The sequence below is a fragment of the Motacilla alba genome, chromosome 11 (assembly GCF_015832195.1).
Source record: "Motacilla alba alba isolate MOTALB_02 chromosome 11, Motacilla_alba_V1.0_pri, whole genome shotgun sequence".
NCBI lineage: Eukaryota > Metazoa > Chordata > Aves > Passeriformes > Motacillidae > Motacilla > Motacilla alba.
This window is the reverse complement of record NC_052026.1, coordinates 19931031-19948523: the sequence shown is the minus strand read 5'-3', so window position 1 is coordinate 19948523 and position 17493 is coordinate 19931031. Positions and strand designations below refer to the sequence as shown.

At 49.8% G+C, this 17493-nt stretch overlaps 1 protein-coding gene across 4 annotated transcripts in view; it reads left to right on the top strand.

Annotated features, from left to right (window-relative positions):
• The window catches only part of ANKRD11 (ankyrin repeat domain 11), a 130653-nt gene that overhangs the window by 6363 nt on the left and 106797 nt on the right, over positions 1-17493 (top strand). For 2 of the 4 annotated variants that reach the window (XM_038148590.1, XM_038148593.1), the window contains exon 2: positions 16818-16897. The gene's annotated coding sequence lies outside the window, so the exon portion shown is untranslated. Of the gene's footprint in view, positions 1-219; positions 1457-1481; positions 1842-16817; positions 16898-17493 lie in introns of those variants that run through there. The other 2 variants (XM_038148592.1, XM_038148591.1) reach the window with 2 other exon arrangements.

Genomic DNA, 17493 nt, shown 5'->3' with positions numbered 1-17493 from the left:
GATTGGGGGGCATTCCTCACGGTGACCCCACGGGGATTGGGGGGCATTCCTCACGGTGACCCCACGGGGATTGGGGGGCATTCCTCACGGTGACCCCACGGGGATTGGGGGGCATTCCTCATGGTGACCCCACGGGGATTGGGGGGCATTCCTCACAGTGACCCCACGGGGATTGGGGGGCATTCCTCACGGTGACCCCACGGCGGGCGGGTGGCAGTGCCAGGGAGGCAGCTGGCTGCTGGAGTCAGAAGAAAGTGATGTTTTTTTCTAGGTCAGGGTTGAAGGCACTGTCAGGGTGGTGATGTGCAGCATATCTTACTGTCTGCATTGTCCCTGCCATATGGATGTGTGCACGCTGCCCTTGGCATGCAGGCATTGAATTATTTATCCTCTCCAAATCTGGAGGCAGCCTTTCTTCCCCTGTCTCGAAGAAAGCCAAACTTACCCGATGAGTGTTTTTAAAATAAACCTTCCGCTGTGAATTACTGCAGTGGCAGGAGCAGGGTATTGATTGTATGTTGCGTTTGGAGTCGGAAACCAAAGGTTACAACACTGGATATCTTGTGGAAACACTGAAATATTTATTTTGCTGTTAGGTGTAAGTGTGTCTGTGCTGGCGCTGGGTTCGTATGTGGCTGAAATGCCATGTAATGAAATTTCTGGACTTGGAGAACGGAAAGGCCAGAAAACTTTGTAGTATGTGTAAAAGCAGCTTTGTCTCAGCTGTGTGTGAGGGGATGGATGTTTTTCCAGGGAGAAGGCATCTCCTTTGCTGTTGTGCTGTGTTGGATTTGCTGCGAGAGGAACGTTAAGGTGGTCCTGGTTTGGGTGGTGGCCTTTGGGTCCTCGCTGGGCGTGTGGGTCTTTGCAGGGTGTCACGGAAGGGTGCTTCCAGCCTCGGGGAAGCAAAGGCTGGAGGGAGCTGGCTCTGTAATTATTTTTGAGAGACTGACAGCTTTGCAGGATAGAAACAGTCTCGAATAATTTACCTTTAGAGCAGCTGAAACTGTGTCACAGGCATGGGGAAGAATCAGAGAGTCAAGAAGGGAGATGTTACCCTCTAAAAAATTCACCTCGATCTGGAGGCAGCGTGTCCCTGAAGGCTCGGCAGCCAGAGGCTTGGAAACACAGTGCTGCCCTCAATATCGGGATGTGGAATGAAAGCATGCGTAATTAGGAACTCCAGAAAAAAAAAAAAAGAAAAAAAAGGCATTAAATAGCTTTAGAGGTGAATGGAAGCTTCATTATTAAGCACCAACTGCTTAGCTGCAGTTCGTGGTGCCTCTTCCTTTCAAATCACGCACACATGAAAGTGCTCCCCGCCCCCAGCCGGGGCCTTATCGGCTTATCTGGGCAGGAGTTCAGAGCCATAAAAACTGTATCCTGCTTACACCTTCCAGCCGATCCTGTGACCTGGGCTGTGTAAACAAGTTGTACCAGGAGCTCCGAATGACTGGTAAGTGGCTGGGTTTCTGCAGGCTGGTTAGGTCCAGGAGGAGCCAAGATAAAGTTCCAAGAAGTTCCCCTTTGGGAATGGTCTCCTGATAGCTGCTGCTGGGAGGAGGTGGCAGGGCTGAGATCCTGCTGACTGTGGCAGTGACTGTATCCCACGGAAAGCACTTTGGGATAGACTTTACACTCCGGGGCCGGTGTTTTCCACGTTCTGCAGGAGGATGGCTGTGGCAGATTGTGAAATGTCAGCCTTGTGGTAACAGCACCGACCGGCGCTCCGCGGTTGCGTCAGGCCTGGGATGTGCTGGAGCTGTAAGCCTGTCTATAAATACATCCATATATCTTTGGATGGATGAGATTAGCCGTGGCGATGCTGGGAAGAGATGGAGGTAATGCAGGGAAGGGGTGTGTGTGTGTGGGGGGACACAAACATCCTGCTCCTGGCTGTGCTCCGGGGGTTTAAATACCACCGGGCGCTCCGGTTACGGCGCTTGGCTGCTGCCCACCCCGGGCTGTCTCCGTGGTTTCATCTTGCAGCTCGGCACAGGCAGATCCATTTATCCAAGCTGGGCTGTAACGAGCAAGTTCAGGGATTCAGTGTGTGAAACTTCACCTTCTCAGCAGCCCAAGGGGCGAGTGCGCGGGTTTGAAGACGGAAACCTGTTCTCCTTGAATGTTGACCTTTTCTGTTCGTGTGGTTTCTCGTCCCCACGTATGGGGGAATGTGCTGGGTTTGGGATTAGGCTGGCTGGTGGCTGCTCTGGTTTCCCTCCTCGCCATGGCCTGCTGGGGTCCTGCGTGGTGGCTCCCCTGGCTCTGGGCTCTCCGTTCCTCATTTTCCCTGCAGCCTGGAAGGTTTCTGGCTCTCCCAGGAGATCAGAGGTGCCCTGTGTTACTCAGCTGCTCTGCAGTGAATTCAGTTCCCTTGCCCTGTGATCAGCACTGGCACTGGGGTGTTAAACTGGTTCTGTGGTGAGAGACGAATTCCTCTGAGTTAGTCCAGGGGGGAAGGGATCAGACAAGCAGTCAACTTCGTGGCTCTTTCCTGGTGTGCTGAGTAGAGCTGCTTGGTTAGGGAGCTGGAGCTTGTACTCAAAATGCTGAATTTAATTTCCTCCTGCAGTGTGTTCTGTCTGCGAGCCTCCCCTGCTTCACCCACCAGCATGTTTCTTCTCCCTGCTGTCCGTCCCTCCCCTTTCCCAGGAGCCTCATCTGGTGGAGGTTCTGCTCTTGCCTTGGTCCTCCTCATCCAAGATTCTTGTCTCTAATTTTAGCCTGTCTGCCTTTCGAGGTCCCCTCCCGTCTGTTCCTGCCTTTCTTCTTCTGAGTTGTTCCTGCATCTCCCTCTGGAGAGCTGGACCTTGTTTTTGCATGGTGGGAGGAAAATGCTTGGGAGGGAGTGAAGCTGTAGGTGTGCTGAGGTGAAGGCTCCTGTGGTGTGGGGAATGCTGGCAGGGATGTTTGGGGTGCTGTGTGCCCACAGGGAGCAGCTCCTTCCTTCTCCTGCATCTCCCTCACTGTGCTTGCTTGGATCTGCTCTTGGAATCTCTCTTTTGTGGATTTACCCTGTGTTTGTGATGGGGCTCTCTACCATGAGGTCACTCGTAGTGGCAGTGCTGCCCAGCAGCCTTGAATCTCCTGCCCTTTTCCCTGCAGGAAAGCTGCAGGCTGCCTGCTTTTCCCTGGGATCTCACTCCACCTTAGCAGGCATTTGCTCAGGGTTACAGAGAAAATGACTTTTCTAACAGGGAGCCATCTGACACAGTCAGCCAGGTCTTCTCAAAGGGAGGTGGAGCCCATCAGGGAGAGCAGGGAACCTGGCCCTGGAGCCTGGGCATCCAGGAACGCTGCTCATCCTGGTGGGATCCACCTGCTCGGAGCCCTGGGAGCATGGTGTGTGCAGCATAATCTGATTTGTGCCTGGAATATAAATCCTGGCTGTTGCAGGCATGCAGCCTGGGGTTTTACAAGTTCTTTTGTGAAAACAGCATTCAGCCCCTCCATTGCTGCAGCAAGGAGCTTCCCTGGAAACCCAATCCCAGCAATTAGTGAGGTTTGCAGAGGATCCTAGCAACTGCTGCTGGGGTTCCATTGGCAGGGGTTAGGTTTTGTTTTTTAGATTGTTTATAGTTGCATTCTGTGCATTGTGTGGGGATACATAAACTAAAGCACAAGGAGTTCCACCTCAGCACGAGGGAGAACTTTCCTTGGAGGGTGGCAGAGCCCTGGCACAGCTGCCCAGGGAGGGCGTGGGGTCTCTGGAGACATTCCAAACCCGCCTGGACGTGTTCCTGTGTCACCTGCTCCAGGTGCCTGTGCCCTGGCAGGGGCTGGGACTGGATGGTGTCCAGAGCTCCCTTCCAGCCCTGCTCTGCCTGCATATCCCATGGAGGGAAAGGAGGAGCTGAAGTGGCGATGGGAAGCTGATCCTCGGGGAAAGTGGAGCATGGCTGGCATATATTGTGTGCTGCGTGACTTTGGTGTTCGTGGGTAACCTGAGCTGGCCTGTGAGGAGTTCTGTTACCCAGGTACTCTCTGACCTGGCTGGCTTTTGTCGCCGGTGGCTCTGGCCGGCCGGGGAGCGTGCTTTCCAGCGGGGTGGTTATGTAAAGCCTCAACGCGCCGCGCTCTTCCAGCCCGGCTTTACAACGTGCGCGGGGCTCCGGGTGCAACTTCAAAGGAGGGCGTTTGCTTTATGGTCAAACCTATGAGCAGTTTTATGTGCAGGGTGGAGTGAACTGGCGGAGAAGATTGCAGTTTTCCCAGTGTCATAAAAAGTTACGATGCTCGTGATGGCAGCGCTGTTCCGTAGGCGGAGGCAGCGGCAGATGCAGAGGTCAGGGGAGCGCGCACGGAGCGGGCTCGGATGTGCCAGCGCGCTGAATGCCCCGCTCTGTGCTCCCCGCTCTCCCAAACGCCTTCAAAAAGTGCCTTGTGCTCTTTCTGGGGCTTCCTCAGAAACCTGCACCTGTGTCACTCGCGGAACAGGCGCAGCATTTCCATGGGAAAGGAACTTGGCAGGGCGGCCCGGGGGGGGGCTGCTTTCCAGGGCAGTGTTTCAGCCCCTTCTGAAAACGTGGCGTTTCAGTGGCACAGACTGTGAGTCAGTTTATAACCTCCTTCCTTTCTCTGGGCTGTTCTTTGGGGTACGAGCCAAGGCAGTTAAAAAAATAACCGAGTGGCTGCATCTTGACGAGCCTCATTCCAATTAACTTCCCTCATGCTCCAGAAGATAGATTCCCTAAACTGAGATACTTTCCCTAAAAAAGGACTATTCAGGCTCAGTGGCGATGGTGGGAGAGTATGATCAGCTTTTACAGCCTTAATTGTGGCCTTTTCTAGAAGTGTTTCAGTGGCCTGTGCTGTCTTTAAACCCTGGTGGGGTATGAGGTTCTCCCAGCTGTGGAGTCAGCACCCCAAATTCTGAGGTATAAAGCACCTTCCAGTTCTCAGTAAGTTACAGCTGATTAAAATAAGTCACTATTCCAGTTTCAGTCAGATCTCTCTAAATATAAACTTAACCTCTCGTTTAAACCATTTTCTGCTGGGATGGGGAGGCATAAATGTGGTCTTTGTTTGCAGCCAGGAAAATTAAAGGTTCACAACATTCAGAAATGTGTGGTTTAGATCTTCTGAAAACCTGTTCCTTAAAGAATGTTTCTGTTTGGAAATGGGCAAATACTTTGGGGTATTCTTCAGCTTGAAGAATTTTATTCTGATGAATAGACTAAAACTTACGGGGGCCAAAAAAAGACCCTGATCCTTCTCTTTGGGTGATCCATTAGCTGCTCCAGCTGCCTTTTATTTATTTTTGTAGACACATGTGTGAATGTAAACATTTTATCTGGAATGGCCTTGCAAATGTTCCTGCATTAACATATATTGTCATGGAGAATAATTTTCATTTAACTGTAATTTGCTTTATATTTTCCTGCCTGGTTGCCATGGAAACCCAGACGGATGTGGCAGGGACTCCTCACAGGAGCCAGGTTATGGATTGCCTCTCTAATGGACCTCTGTTAATCACACTGCAGCCTGCACTGGAGCAACCAGGGCTCTTCGCAGGAGACACTTTATTTAGATAAACTGTGAGATGCCTGTGGTACTGTAGCTTAATAGTCAGAGTTACCAAGGGTGTTTTTCCCTTCTCCAGAAGTTTTTTGTCATAAGAACTATATATTATGATCCCGGAATTGAGATACATTTATTTAAATTTAATGTCGGTTAGACTTGATTTTCAATTTTCATTTCATTTGCTGTAATAGCTTAACTGGTAATGGTCTTTTCTGGGTTCAGTTTAAGATCTGAAACGCTTGAAACAGAGCAGTGAGACATTTGTTGTCCCTGTCCCTGTGCGAGAAGTTGACTTGCTTTTCATAATAATGTGTCTGTGCTGTTGCGTTTCCTTTTGGTTGCCAGCAGGGAGAAAGGGGACAAAGATGGATGTTATTAAATTTATTACCTGTGGATTTGGGGTGTGTTTTGCACCTCTTGTTTTTAGCTGCCTTGTCCACACCACGGCTGCTGTTCTGAGCTGAGCCCACACAGCGTGTCCAGGGAAGGGAAGGGATGTGGGGCAAGGTCTGGAGCACCTGGAGGGGCTGAAAGGAGCTCAGGGGGCTCAGCCTGGAGAAGAAGAGGCTGGGGGGACCCTCTGGCTCTGGAGGCCTTGAAAACCATGTAGATGTGACACGTGGTTTAGTGGTGGTGCTGGCAGTGCTGGGCTTGATGACCTCAGAGGCTTTTCCAAACTAAACTACTGTGTGATCTCCAGGATTATCAGTGCTCAGATTCCTGACGTTCTAGGATGCTGATCTCTGCCTTTGTTGGATCCTTGGAAGGAGCTGCCTTCTAACTCCTGAGATAAGAATCACGGTGGCATGGGTTCAAACTGAACTCACCAATTAACAAATGATTCATTTTTGGTTGATGGGGATGAGCTCCAGGAGGGAAAATCAACCACCCAGGATTCTTTGCTCTGGGTACATTGATGGCAGAAACCTCAAGTTGTAACTTGGAGACATGAATTCCATTTGTCTCCTGAATCAGACCCCTCCAAGTGAATTTTAGGGTGGGTTTTGGAGGGAAGCTGCCTTGGCCCTTCCCTTGCTGCTGGCTGTGGTCAGACACCCCGTGGCCCCTTACGTAAGGCTGGATTACTCCAGCACGTGGATGCTTCCCCATGCATATGGGCTCACAGTTATTTCTTGGTGCTTTGCAGGAGGAATTGGGTAACACTTTGTTCTGTAATGCAGGATGAAGAAACCCAGCATGTTTTTCTGTAATGGGGTATAAACAAGTAGTGTAACATCCTATTTCAGGCGTTGGGAGGAGGAAGGGCTCGGGAGGGGAAGCAGGGCTGAAGCAAAAGCAAAGCTTTATTTCCCTAGACCCACACAGCAGATTTTAGTAGCTTTGCCTGTGGTGGAAGCTGGGAGCGTTACAAACGAGTTGGTTTTTGAGGTGTGTAAGCTCAGTCCAGTGGGTGCTGGGGGTGTGCTGGAGCCTTGGTTTACAGGTTACCTCTGGTCCCCTCTGCATTTCTGTGTCTTTCACCAGGTGATGTTGGTGCTCTTCTGCTGCTCACGAGGGGTGAATGTGATTCACAGTCTAAGGCAAATCTGATTTTAATACAGGTCTGAAAAATAGCTTGGCTCTACTCAGGACTTTTGAGTCTCGTGTAGACTTTTTGCATTTTTCCTTTACTTTTATTTTTCCTCTCCCTTTCTGCCTGTTGTCCTGTGAATACGCAGAATTGAGCATTTGTGTTCCCCAGTGGATTCCCAAATGCACCTCTGCAGGTGGGTGGTTGAGGCAATCTGCATCCAGGCACTGCCATCTCTGAGCTCTTGGATGGGACAGCCAGAATACCTGGAAACTTATAAAATAATAAACTCTCTAATTATTGATTGCTCTCTACTTCATAGTTTTGCTTGTGTTTTATTCCATTTTTTTGGACTCCTGGATCTGAGGCAGTGATCCCTGCACACCTGCTGGGTGTTTTTCCCAAAGGTGTGTCCCTGAAGGGTTGGTGATGAATGGCACTGTTGTAGGTAGATGCTGATGTGACTAAGTCACCTTTTGTGGCCTGGGAATGGACTCCTGCACCTGATAATTGGGTTAAACATTGGCTCATGGTAGCCAGGAGAGCAGAGAGGCTTTGGTGGCCATTGGGGTGTTGGGCTGCCTTGGAAGCTTCACTTTGAGGATATTCTTCATTGGGATTTGGAGTGCCGGGACAAAGGGAATGGCTTCCCCCTGCCAGAGGAAAGGGTTACATGGGATATCAGGGAGAAATCCTTCCCTGTGAGGGTGGGCAGGCCCTGGCACGGGTGCCCAGAGCAGCTGTGGCTGCCCCTGGATCCCTGGCAGTGCCCAAGGCCAGGGTGGACAGGGCTTGGATCATCCAGGGCTAGTGGAAGGTGTCCCTGCCCATGGCAGGGGGTGGCACTGGATGAGCTTTAAGATTCCTTCCAACTCAAACCATTCCATGACATTTTTCAGGTTCACTCACTTGGGTTTGGGCAGCAGCTAATGCTGCTTTACCAGGACTCACAAAAAAGGGTTAGCTGCAGGTAAAGCATAAAGCCAAACTGTTGTTCTGCTCCTTTCAGTCTCCTGGACACTTGGGCTGACTTTGAGCCCCTCATGCCGTGTTGTGCCATGAGCACGGCTTTGAATTTATTTCCATTAATTGTGCCAGAGATCTGGGAGTAAAGAGCAGTTTTAATGCATTTCTGTTCCCCAAAAATGGTGCAAATGGGGATGAGCTAGGGGGGGTGGGGAGGTTAGAGGAGCTGCCTTGTGTGCAGTCGTGGGAAGAGGGATTTCTTCAGGGAATGGGTGAATTGTTTCCTTCTGCTCTGAGCAGCCTTTTAATGAGCTGCCCTCTCCAGGGTGCAGAGAGCTGAACCTCCCATGGCTATCTCCAGCCTGGGAGGCTTCCACCACATCGCTGCCTTCGGATCCTTGGAGCTAAAAATACATCCATGCTGCACAGCAGACTCCAGGCACGTTAATCTGTTCCCTTTAGGAAGGAGCCTTGTGGTACTGGATGAACTACTGTGGAAATTTTATTTTCGCTGTGCAGTGTTACCAGTTTTCTTCTTCCAACGGAAAAATGTCGTGGAAATAATTGTTCTGGTTGGAATTCCCTCTCTGACAACAATAGCAGCAATGGGGTGGGGTGCTTTGGAATTGTTTAGTGAGGAAAAGTTTTGGAGGAGCGAGCTCTCCCAGGCTGCCCTGGCTCCGCCACGTGATTCCTCCTGCAGGAGCGTTCCCACCACTGGCTTTTGGGATTCTTCTGACCACTCCTGCCTCTTCCAGCACAGCCCTGTAAGATTGCTTTGTCTCTACGGGTTCCTCTGCCACCGTCCCCCATTCAGCTGGGCTCGTGTGGCTGTAACTGAGCACGTTTTCCTGGGATGAGGAGGAATGGGAGCCTGCCAGGCTGACACCTCCGAGCGCTCCTGGAGTTATTGCTACCTCTGAGCGCAGTGATTCATCCCCAAGGCAGGCACAGCTCGTGCCCTCCACACCTCCTGCAGCTCCAGCCGTGCTCACCCCATGTGCTCCAGCCCTCCTGGCTGCAGGCTCAGCGGGGCTGCTGCCCTTTCCTGCCAGCCTTTGTTCCCAGGTAACTCCGGGAACGTTTTAGGGCAGCAGCAGCGCTCGGGCCGCTTCAGACACAGCTCCGAGGGGCTGCAGCTGCATTTTCTGCCTGGTGTTGAACAGCTCAGTGCCGATTCTCTTCTTCACGAGTTCCAACTTGAGCTGCTGCTGTCGGTGCCGTGGGGCGTTTGAGGTCTGGGATCCGGGATGACTCTCAGGGTTGCGTAAGCGCGAGTAGCTTTGTTTTCTCCCTGCTCCAGGAGACACGGCTTTTGCCTCTCCAGCTATTTAAAATTCAGAGTGTGTTTTCCTCCTTTGATGTTTGGCTCACCTTGACAGGCTGGGAGGGCTGGGCTTGTTCAGCATGGAGAAGAGAAGGTTCTGGGCAGACCTTAGAACCCCTTCCAGTGAGGAAGGGGCTCCAGGAGAGCTGGGGAGGGAGTTTGGACAAGGGCCTGGAGTGGCAGAACAAGGAGGACTGGCTTCAGACTGAAAGGAGGAAATCTTTAGCTTGGATATTAGGAGTTAAGTTTTTGGCTTAGAGGGTGGTGAAGCCCTGGCACAGGTGCCCAGCGGAGCTGTGGCTGCCCCTGGATCCCTGGCAGTGTCCATGGCCAGGTTGGACGGGGTTTGGAACAACCTGGGCTAGTGGAAGATGTCCCTGCCCATGGTAGGGGTGGCACTGGATGAGCTTTGATGTCCCTTCCAACCCAAACCATCCCGTGATGTTGACACAGGAGCTCACCTGCTCCACCAGCCTCTGTTTTCCTTGGATGTGCTGCCTTGCTGCTGCTCATTAGCACAGGCTCAGTCACAAGCTGCTCAGACAGCCTAAACCATTTGTTAGGAAACTGTCTTTAAAATATGGATGGCATTAGAGGGACTCAGGCTTAAAATTAGAAACTGTTTATGATGCACAGTTGTAGTTGTTTACCTTGAACCATAATTATCTTATTTCCTGAGTTAAAAACGTCACGTCAGCTTGCTGAAGCAAGATTTGATGACAAAGGAATTGTTTTTAGCCACCAGCAGAGCAAAGAACACTTCAAAATGTGTGTCTAAATATGATTTTATAACCTAAAGTGTACCACACTCCGGATTTTAAATTGGCTCTGGAAGTTGCGTGGGCTTATGGGTCGGCCATTTGGCCGGGGATCAAGGGCCTGGGTTTAATCCTGACTCCGTCCTTTTGTCCTCTGAGCGTTTTCCTTGCCACCCTCTGTGCCGGTTGTTTGGATGGCCCGTGTTGGAGGGGAGGGCTGTGCCCTTGCTGGGGTGCTGCTGGCCCGTCCTGGGGTGCAGGGGTGAGGCTCCCCCACCCTCCGGCCCGGCTGGCCCCTCCGAGCAGGGAGTGGTGGCCAGGGGAACATCAGGAGGTTCCTGCTGGACTGGCAGCTTCAGCTGATTCACGGACAAGCTCTGGAGTGCCCAGGGGAGAAGCAGCCGAGCAGGGGCAGAACCTGCATCCCTCAAGCCCCTCTGAGCAGCTGGGGCACCTCAGTGGGCACAGACAGACATTTGACTTCCTTGTTTTAGCATTATTACTGCATTTCCTCATTTTGTTACTCAGCCGTGCTCTCTGATCCCGTGTGGCTGAGGTGGCCTGTGCCCTCCTCACACCCTTTTCCAGCCTGGATTTCTGTACCCTGAGCGAGACAGCTGCTCCTTACCTGTGCCTGGTGCTGCCAGGATGCTCCTTTCTCAGGAGAATGGAAAGTGGGAGGGGAGCAGCTTCTTTAATGATGACAACTGCTACTTAAACCTGTTCAGGGCTTAGAATAGAAAGGGAAAAAGATCAGTGGAAGCTGTAGGTGCTTTCAATGTATGTGGGATTTTTAAGGAATCTTTTTATTCTGACCTTAACTTGCCAGGCCCCAGACAATAGGGGAGGGATGCTGTGTGGAAATCAGGGAGGTGCTTCCTTTCAGCTCTTTCTTTGCTGTGTAATTTGAGGTGGTTGTAAGGCACTTGTAACTCAGGAATTGTAGACTTGGGCACATTCTACAATTACATTTTTCATGTTGCTTTCTGGGGACCTCCTGGATTGTCCAGCCAGGTTAATGGTGTCTGATCCTACATACCTGGGTGTGGGGCTGCCACCTGCATGCTCCTAAAAAACCTGTAGCTGAGTTGTTGAAGTGTCTGGTTGTAACATTCCTGTCAGCACAGAGAGTTTTCTTGGCTGGGGAGGTGATCTTCAGCCAGCTCAGAATCCAACCAGAAGCCACTCCATGGATGTTTGCTGTGTTTTTCTCTCTGTGAGGGAGTCTGTCTGTTCTTGAAGGCTGAACAGTGACTTCCTTGACTCCTCCTTGGCTAATTAGTGTGCTTTAAAATGGGATGCTTGCATCTTTTCCACCAATCAGCATTCAGAAAGGAAAGGAAATAGTTCAGATATTAATAGCAACCTGTATCCAATTTGCCACAGAATTACACGGATGCAAATGTCTGGGACTGCAGAGGTGACAAATGTATCTGTCACTCTTTTCTCTTGAAAAGTGGTATTTTCTCGATGTGTTAAAGCTGGGCACAGAGTAAGAAATGCAGATTCATTTTTAAATGAAGCGGAGCTCATTGTGGCCTTGTGGCATCATTCACCCTCCTGGTTCCCTTAGGAGGAGGTGCTGAGGGAGCTGGGTGGGACTCGGTGAGGGCACAGGGAGGGATTCAGTCTGGAGAGGGCAAGGGTGTGTTTGTCCCACCTCACCTGTATTTAGGAGCAGTGGAAAGGAGGAGGAGCCTGAGCTGTGACAGCAGCTGTGAGCTCACCTTAAATTATGGCTTTAATTCTAGAAAACATCCACCCTTCTTGCCTTGGCTGGCTCAGTGAATTTCAACCTCTTGGAGCTTAATCCCCACTCCTGGAAGTGTCCAAGGCCAGGTTGGAAGGGGCTTGGAGCAACCTGGGATAGTGGAAGGTGCCCAAGATGAAATTTGAGGTCCCTTCCAACTCAAACCATTCTGTGATGTCATCACAGCTTCTGACCTCCCATAATTCCCTGGAGATCTCCAAACAGCTTGGTCATTCCTGAATTTAGGCTTCTGTCAACGCCCATTCCTAGGGACTGTGCTGTCCGTGTCAGACTTTCAATTAAGACTCTTAAGGGACATTTTGCTTTCCCAGGAATCACATCTTTCCTGCCCTTTGTGCTTATTGCAGTGGCACAAATTAAACCTTGGGCTCTTCAGCCCACACAAGTGTCTGTGTTTTTGAGTACAGTATCAGCTTATTTTGTATTTTTTATCAAGTAGCACAGACAACACAAGCTTTAAAAACTGTAGATCTCAGCATACATCTTATCTGCAGGGCAAAATAAAGGAACCTCAAGAATGTATCACCTACTTTTGCTCTGAAAGCCATCTAATTAAAATTCACTTGATGCTACAATTTTGTCACAATCAAACACGCTGAAAGGTGGATTTTTTTAGGACTAGTGGAATTCTCTGCGTGCTCTGGCTTTTCGCTTGGGTAGCTGCTGCTGTTTGAGCCTAGCTGGGTTGTGATTGCTGTGGGAATATTCATAAATTGTAGTGAAAGGCAGGTCCTGGAGCTCACCCCAGTGCTGGAATCTCTCTGAAAAGGGTGGGGACGTGAGGGTTTGCTCTCTGTGTGCCTGCCGGTGGCTGTGCTGGGAGCCCCTGATAGGCTGCAGGGGGTATTTATCTCGAATTTATGTGGATTTCTTGGAAGCAACTCTATCCCCCTTCAGATCTAGAGAGCAGCACCTCTTCTTTTCCTCCTCTTTCTAGAGAGTCCTGAGCTGCATGGAGTGGTCTGAGGGTGCTTTTCCAGGCTCCTGAGGGAAATTGCCATAAATCTGATGAACTATATTCAGAGTCCATTGTTTGAGGGGCCGGGAGAGCTTTCCTGCTGTGCTGGGCACGGCTGTTCTGGCTCTCCCTGGGATGGGACAGGCAGAGCTGCAGAGACAGGGATTCCTGCACTGTTCCTCTATAGGTGCACATTTTATTCCCCCAACTCCAGCAGAAGGAACCCACGGGTGTTTATGGAATATATTTGTGGGGTTTGTAGTGCTGCTGCTTATGAGTTCTTCCCCCCGTCTCCATTTTCTCAGGTTCTGGAATTACAGTGGAATTCAAGGATTTTTTCCCCATTTCAGCAGGTGAAAGCTCTGGCTGTGCTCTGTCAGGCTGTGCAGGCAGGCACTGAGTTGTGCCTATGGAGTGCATTGGAAAACACTTCCAAATTTCCCCTCCCTCCAAATTTGCTGTACTTGTTCCCCCTTGATTCTGTATGGGAGGTAATGGGGCTTGTCTGAGAGTGGGAGCTCTGTGGGTCTGGGCTGCTCCCCTGGGTGCCTTTTCACTGGAGCCCTCAGAGAGATGCCTTATTGAAATTCTGTCTCTTCCTGGAATTATTTTGAGGGAAGCAGATGAGTGCTGTGGAAAAAGGTTCTCTTATTCCCCAGAGATTTTTTTTCTGTTCAAAAGTTGGTCTAAACCAGAATCTAAATCTCTGATATCCTCTTATGCTGCTTAGTTCTGGGTCTCTATAAAATCTGAATTGGTGCAAATCTGACTTGGGGTCCAAATACAACTCCTTCCCTCAAAGAAACACTGATGGTGAGGCACACATTCGTGGAGGCATTGGTCTCTGGATTTCCTGGGATGAGACAGCAGCAGTGGCTTCTTTCCTGCTCCCTGTGAAATGGAGATTTAAGCAGAACCTTCCTGCATTATTGATCAAATTGAGAAGCATTGAGGTGTATGAAACCATTGAATCTCAAACACATTTTTCATGGGGACCCTTGAGGGGACTCTGAATAAACCAGAGAACTGGTTTGTTCCTTCAAGGAAGCCAATTCCCACCTCGCTGCTGGGACCACTTGGTGTTGCTGCCACATCCCAGCTGCTCTGGTGTGAAGAGTCTATAGCTAATGTCAGTATTTTTCAGGTCACAGCTTGGGATTGTAAAGCATTTTCCATCTTCACATACTAATTTCTGTGAAGTTACAAGATACCCTTTTATTAAGGAGGTTTGAGTTATGTAATTCCCAGTTTTTTTGATGGAATGCTGGCAGGAGTTGCATGCTGTGCTCTGAATGAGAGGTCCTGATCTGTGTGTGGGTGCAGCAAGAATCGCTGATTGGGGGAGGTGCTGAGGGACCCTGTGGTCAGTGCTAAGATCATGAGTTGGTAGGAAAATGTAGAAGTTTAAACATTTACATATTTATTTTGGTGGGACCGTCTGCTTTCCCAGAATTTCCAAGTTGCTTCGCTTTAACAGAAAATAAAGTATCCCAAGTCTTGCACGCCTGAACCTGTTTTAAACCAGAATCTGGCCACCTTGAGCCCTTGGTGATTTGGTTTTTGCGTGACCATTTCAAGGCACAGGCAGAGCAGTGTGTGCAGGTGCCTCCTGTGCAGTGACCGTGAGCTCAGCGGCGCTGGAGCGCTGTCCGTGCTCAGCCCTGCAGGTTCCCAGGAGGGACAAGGGCAGTGGTGACACTTTGGGAAGCGATACATTTTCATCAGCTAAAGCTAAGAGAATGGGCTAGATGTGTTTATTAATTATAATGTGGCTTTTGGAAGTGGAGCTGGGTTTAAATTGCAGCCTTGGATTCCGCGCAGCGGGAACGTTGTGTGAGTGACCTGACCACGTACAGCCAGAGGGGCTGTGCTGGGCATCTCCCACTGGAGGATTTGCTGCATTCCTAAGTGATTTGATAACAATTTCATTAAAAAATGGTGCCATGCTCGTTGTGAAAATGACTTGGCTCACGTGTGGTGGCTGTTTCAGCCTTACGATACTCTATGTGTGTTTATATGTGAGCCAAGGAATGAATAAATCTGCTGTATGTGGGCCAGCAAGCAGCTGTAAATAGACCTTGAAAATGGTGTATCAGTGTCCTGGGGCTGATTTCTGTAGACTTTTGGGTAATTTGATCACAGTTGTTGCCCAGAGAAGCTGTGGCTGCCCCATCCCTGGAAGTGGCCAAGGCCAGGTTGGAGCAGCCTGGGCTAGTGGAAGGTGTCCCTGCCCAGGAGAGGGGATGGAATAGGATCAGCTTTGTGGTCCTTCCACCTCAGACCATTCCATCGTTCCCTGACAGTCACTGCTGTCAGCAAGCAGCACTGCTGCAGTTCAGACAATGCAGTTGGAAGTTCAGCTGTTTTCCCCCCACTTTATCTCTTACTGCTGTTGAAATGCTAATTAGTGATGGGACTGTTACTATGGAGAGGAGGATAAAGGAGCAGGGGAATCCTGCTGGAAAAGGTGCTCCACAGTTCCCATCAGGGGATCCCTCAGTGCCCCAGGGCTCCTTGGCCTTGGAAGGATCCACGGTCGCCATGTGTCTGTATCTCCTTTACTCTTCTCAAAGAAAAAATGCCAGCAAACTTCCATTTTGCTCATCTGGAGAAGTTTACCTGCTGTAGGATTCCTTTCTTTGAGTCAGGACCCTGGGCTTTCACACCTTCCTCTGGGTTTTGGGGTTTATTTTGGCCTGTTCCTTTCCACTGAGGTTCCCAAGACTTCTCTCAGCCCATCTGGAAGCTGCTCTACCCTGGATGCAGCTGCGTTGCTCATCTGGACATCTTCCCTTTGGCTTTTCTTTGGGGAGTGAAAGTTTCCCAAAACAAACAAGGCTCTCCCAGGGTTCCTGATCTCCTCCGCTGTGCATCGGTCCCAGCTGGCCTCAGAGGCTCTCCTGGATGGTTCTTGGGAGGAACCATCCCCTTGGAAAGCAGCTGTCCAAAGCCAGCTACATCAGAGGAGTTGTTTGGAAGGTGACGAGTGGCGGTGAAGAGTAAAACTGTCACGAGCTCTGCGAGGCGAGAAATTCAGATTTTCTGACTGTAACTGGAGCAGGGGCTGGTCACCGTGTCCCTCAGTGTGGTCTGCAGTGCTCACAGACTGGATGGAATGTGGGGTTTTGGGGGATTTGGCATGAGCAGGACGTGGAGCTGGCAGTTCACCCTTTCACCTGTTTAGGCAAACCAGAATGACATCACTGGATTGGGGGAGGCCCAGTGCTCCCAGGGCCTCAGGGTGCTCATTTCCATACCTATGGGTCCGTCACCATCCCACCAGCTCCTCCAGCTTGGGAACGGTGAGGAGTGCAGGTTTTGGGCTTGGAACCTGCCAGGCCTTTCATGTGTGCCAGTTAATGAATGTAATTCCCCTTCGCCTTGGGTGCTGAGAGCTCCTGCTGGTTCCTGCCCTGCATCAGAAGCTTCGCTTTGGGAATTTGTAGCTGGAAAAACATCCTTGAAAGTACAGCAAGAGCTGGTCCAAAAAAAAAAAAAAAAAATCAAGTTAGAGCTTTGTTAATAGATCCACTGCTATTCAGAGCAAAGGTGTGCTTGGAAAGAGAGCGCTTGTGATAATTCCACGGGGGTTGTTTGGGAAGGTGGATTCCTGGCACAGGCGCTCCTTCTGGCCCTGCCTGTCTCTGGGTTCATGAGCTGCTCAGGGTTTGGGGGTGACACGCCCTCATTTGTAAATAAAATACCTCTAAGCCCGCCCAGATGGTTCCAGGAGTCTTGAAGCAGGTGATTTTTTAAAAAAAGCTATTATCAGCAAGTTATGGAAGAAGGGGGATGCTTGGCCGAGCTTCCACTCTCTCCTTTATTCCTCTGTTTGTGCAGAGTTGTTATCAGGAAGTTTATTTGTGGATTAGGCAAGGGTTTGTACTTGGTAACCTTCATGTACTCAAATCCCGTGTGCGTGTTGTGAATAAAATTCAGTTGTTTTAATTTTCTAATGAACAAATTCCTGTGTTTTTCAGATTACACAGCGTTTTTGGGACACACCTCTGTTGGATTTTAATATATGTCCTGTGAAGAACAGCTTTCAGCTATGGAATCGGTAAATATTGACTTTGCTTCTGTCCAAAATTTCTGGTTTATTCCCTCACGAGTGCTTGTGTCTCTGTTGGACTGTTTGGTTCTGCCTTTTTAAAATGTTTTTCTTTATTTTCTGAAATTTGAAAGGAAAAAAATTGCAAGTTCCATGGCATATGTAAAAGGTACTAACCAAGAATATTTTGGGAGTTGTCTGCAGTCCTGAGATGTCTTTTTAATTTTAGATAATTTTGAATATAGCAAGTTTTTCTCTGACCTCAGTGAAATAAAAGTGAACTTTCCTGCGTGGGCAGTTCCAGCACAGGGTTGCCCAGCAGACTGTGCAGCTTGTTGGTGCTGCTGACTGCTGAGTATTAAATAATACCTCTTTCTTTCTCTTTGCTTTCAAAATGTCTTGAAAAAAACCCCAAAGTCTCTAAGTTTCCCAGTGTTATGTCTCCTTGTGATTAGCCTAATTGAAACAGATGGCACCTACGTTTCATTTTGGGCAGAGAAACCTCCCAATCTGCTGAGACTACAGTTGGATGCAGTGTTAGGATTCAACTTTTTGGGAGCACTAACAGATGCAGAAATAACAGGCTGTCTCAGAGTGGAATTCAG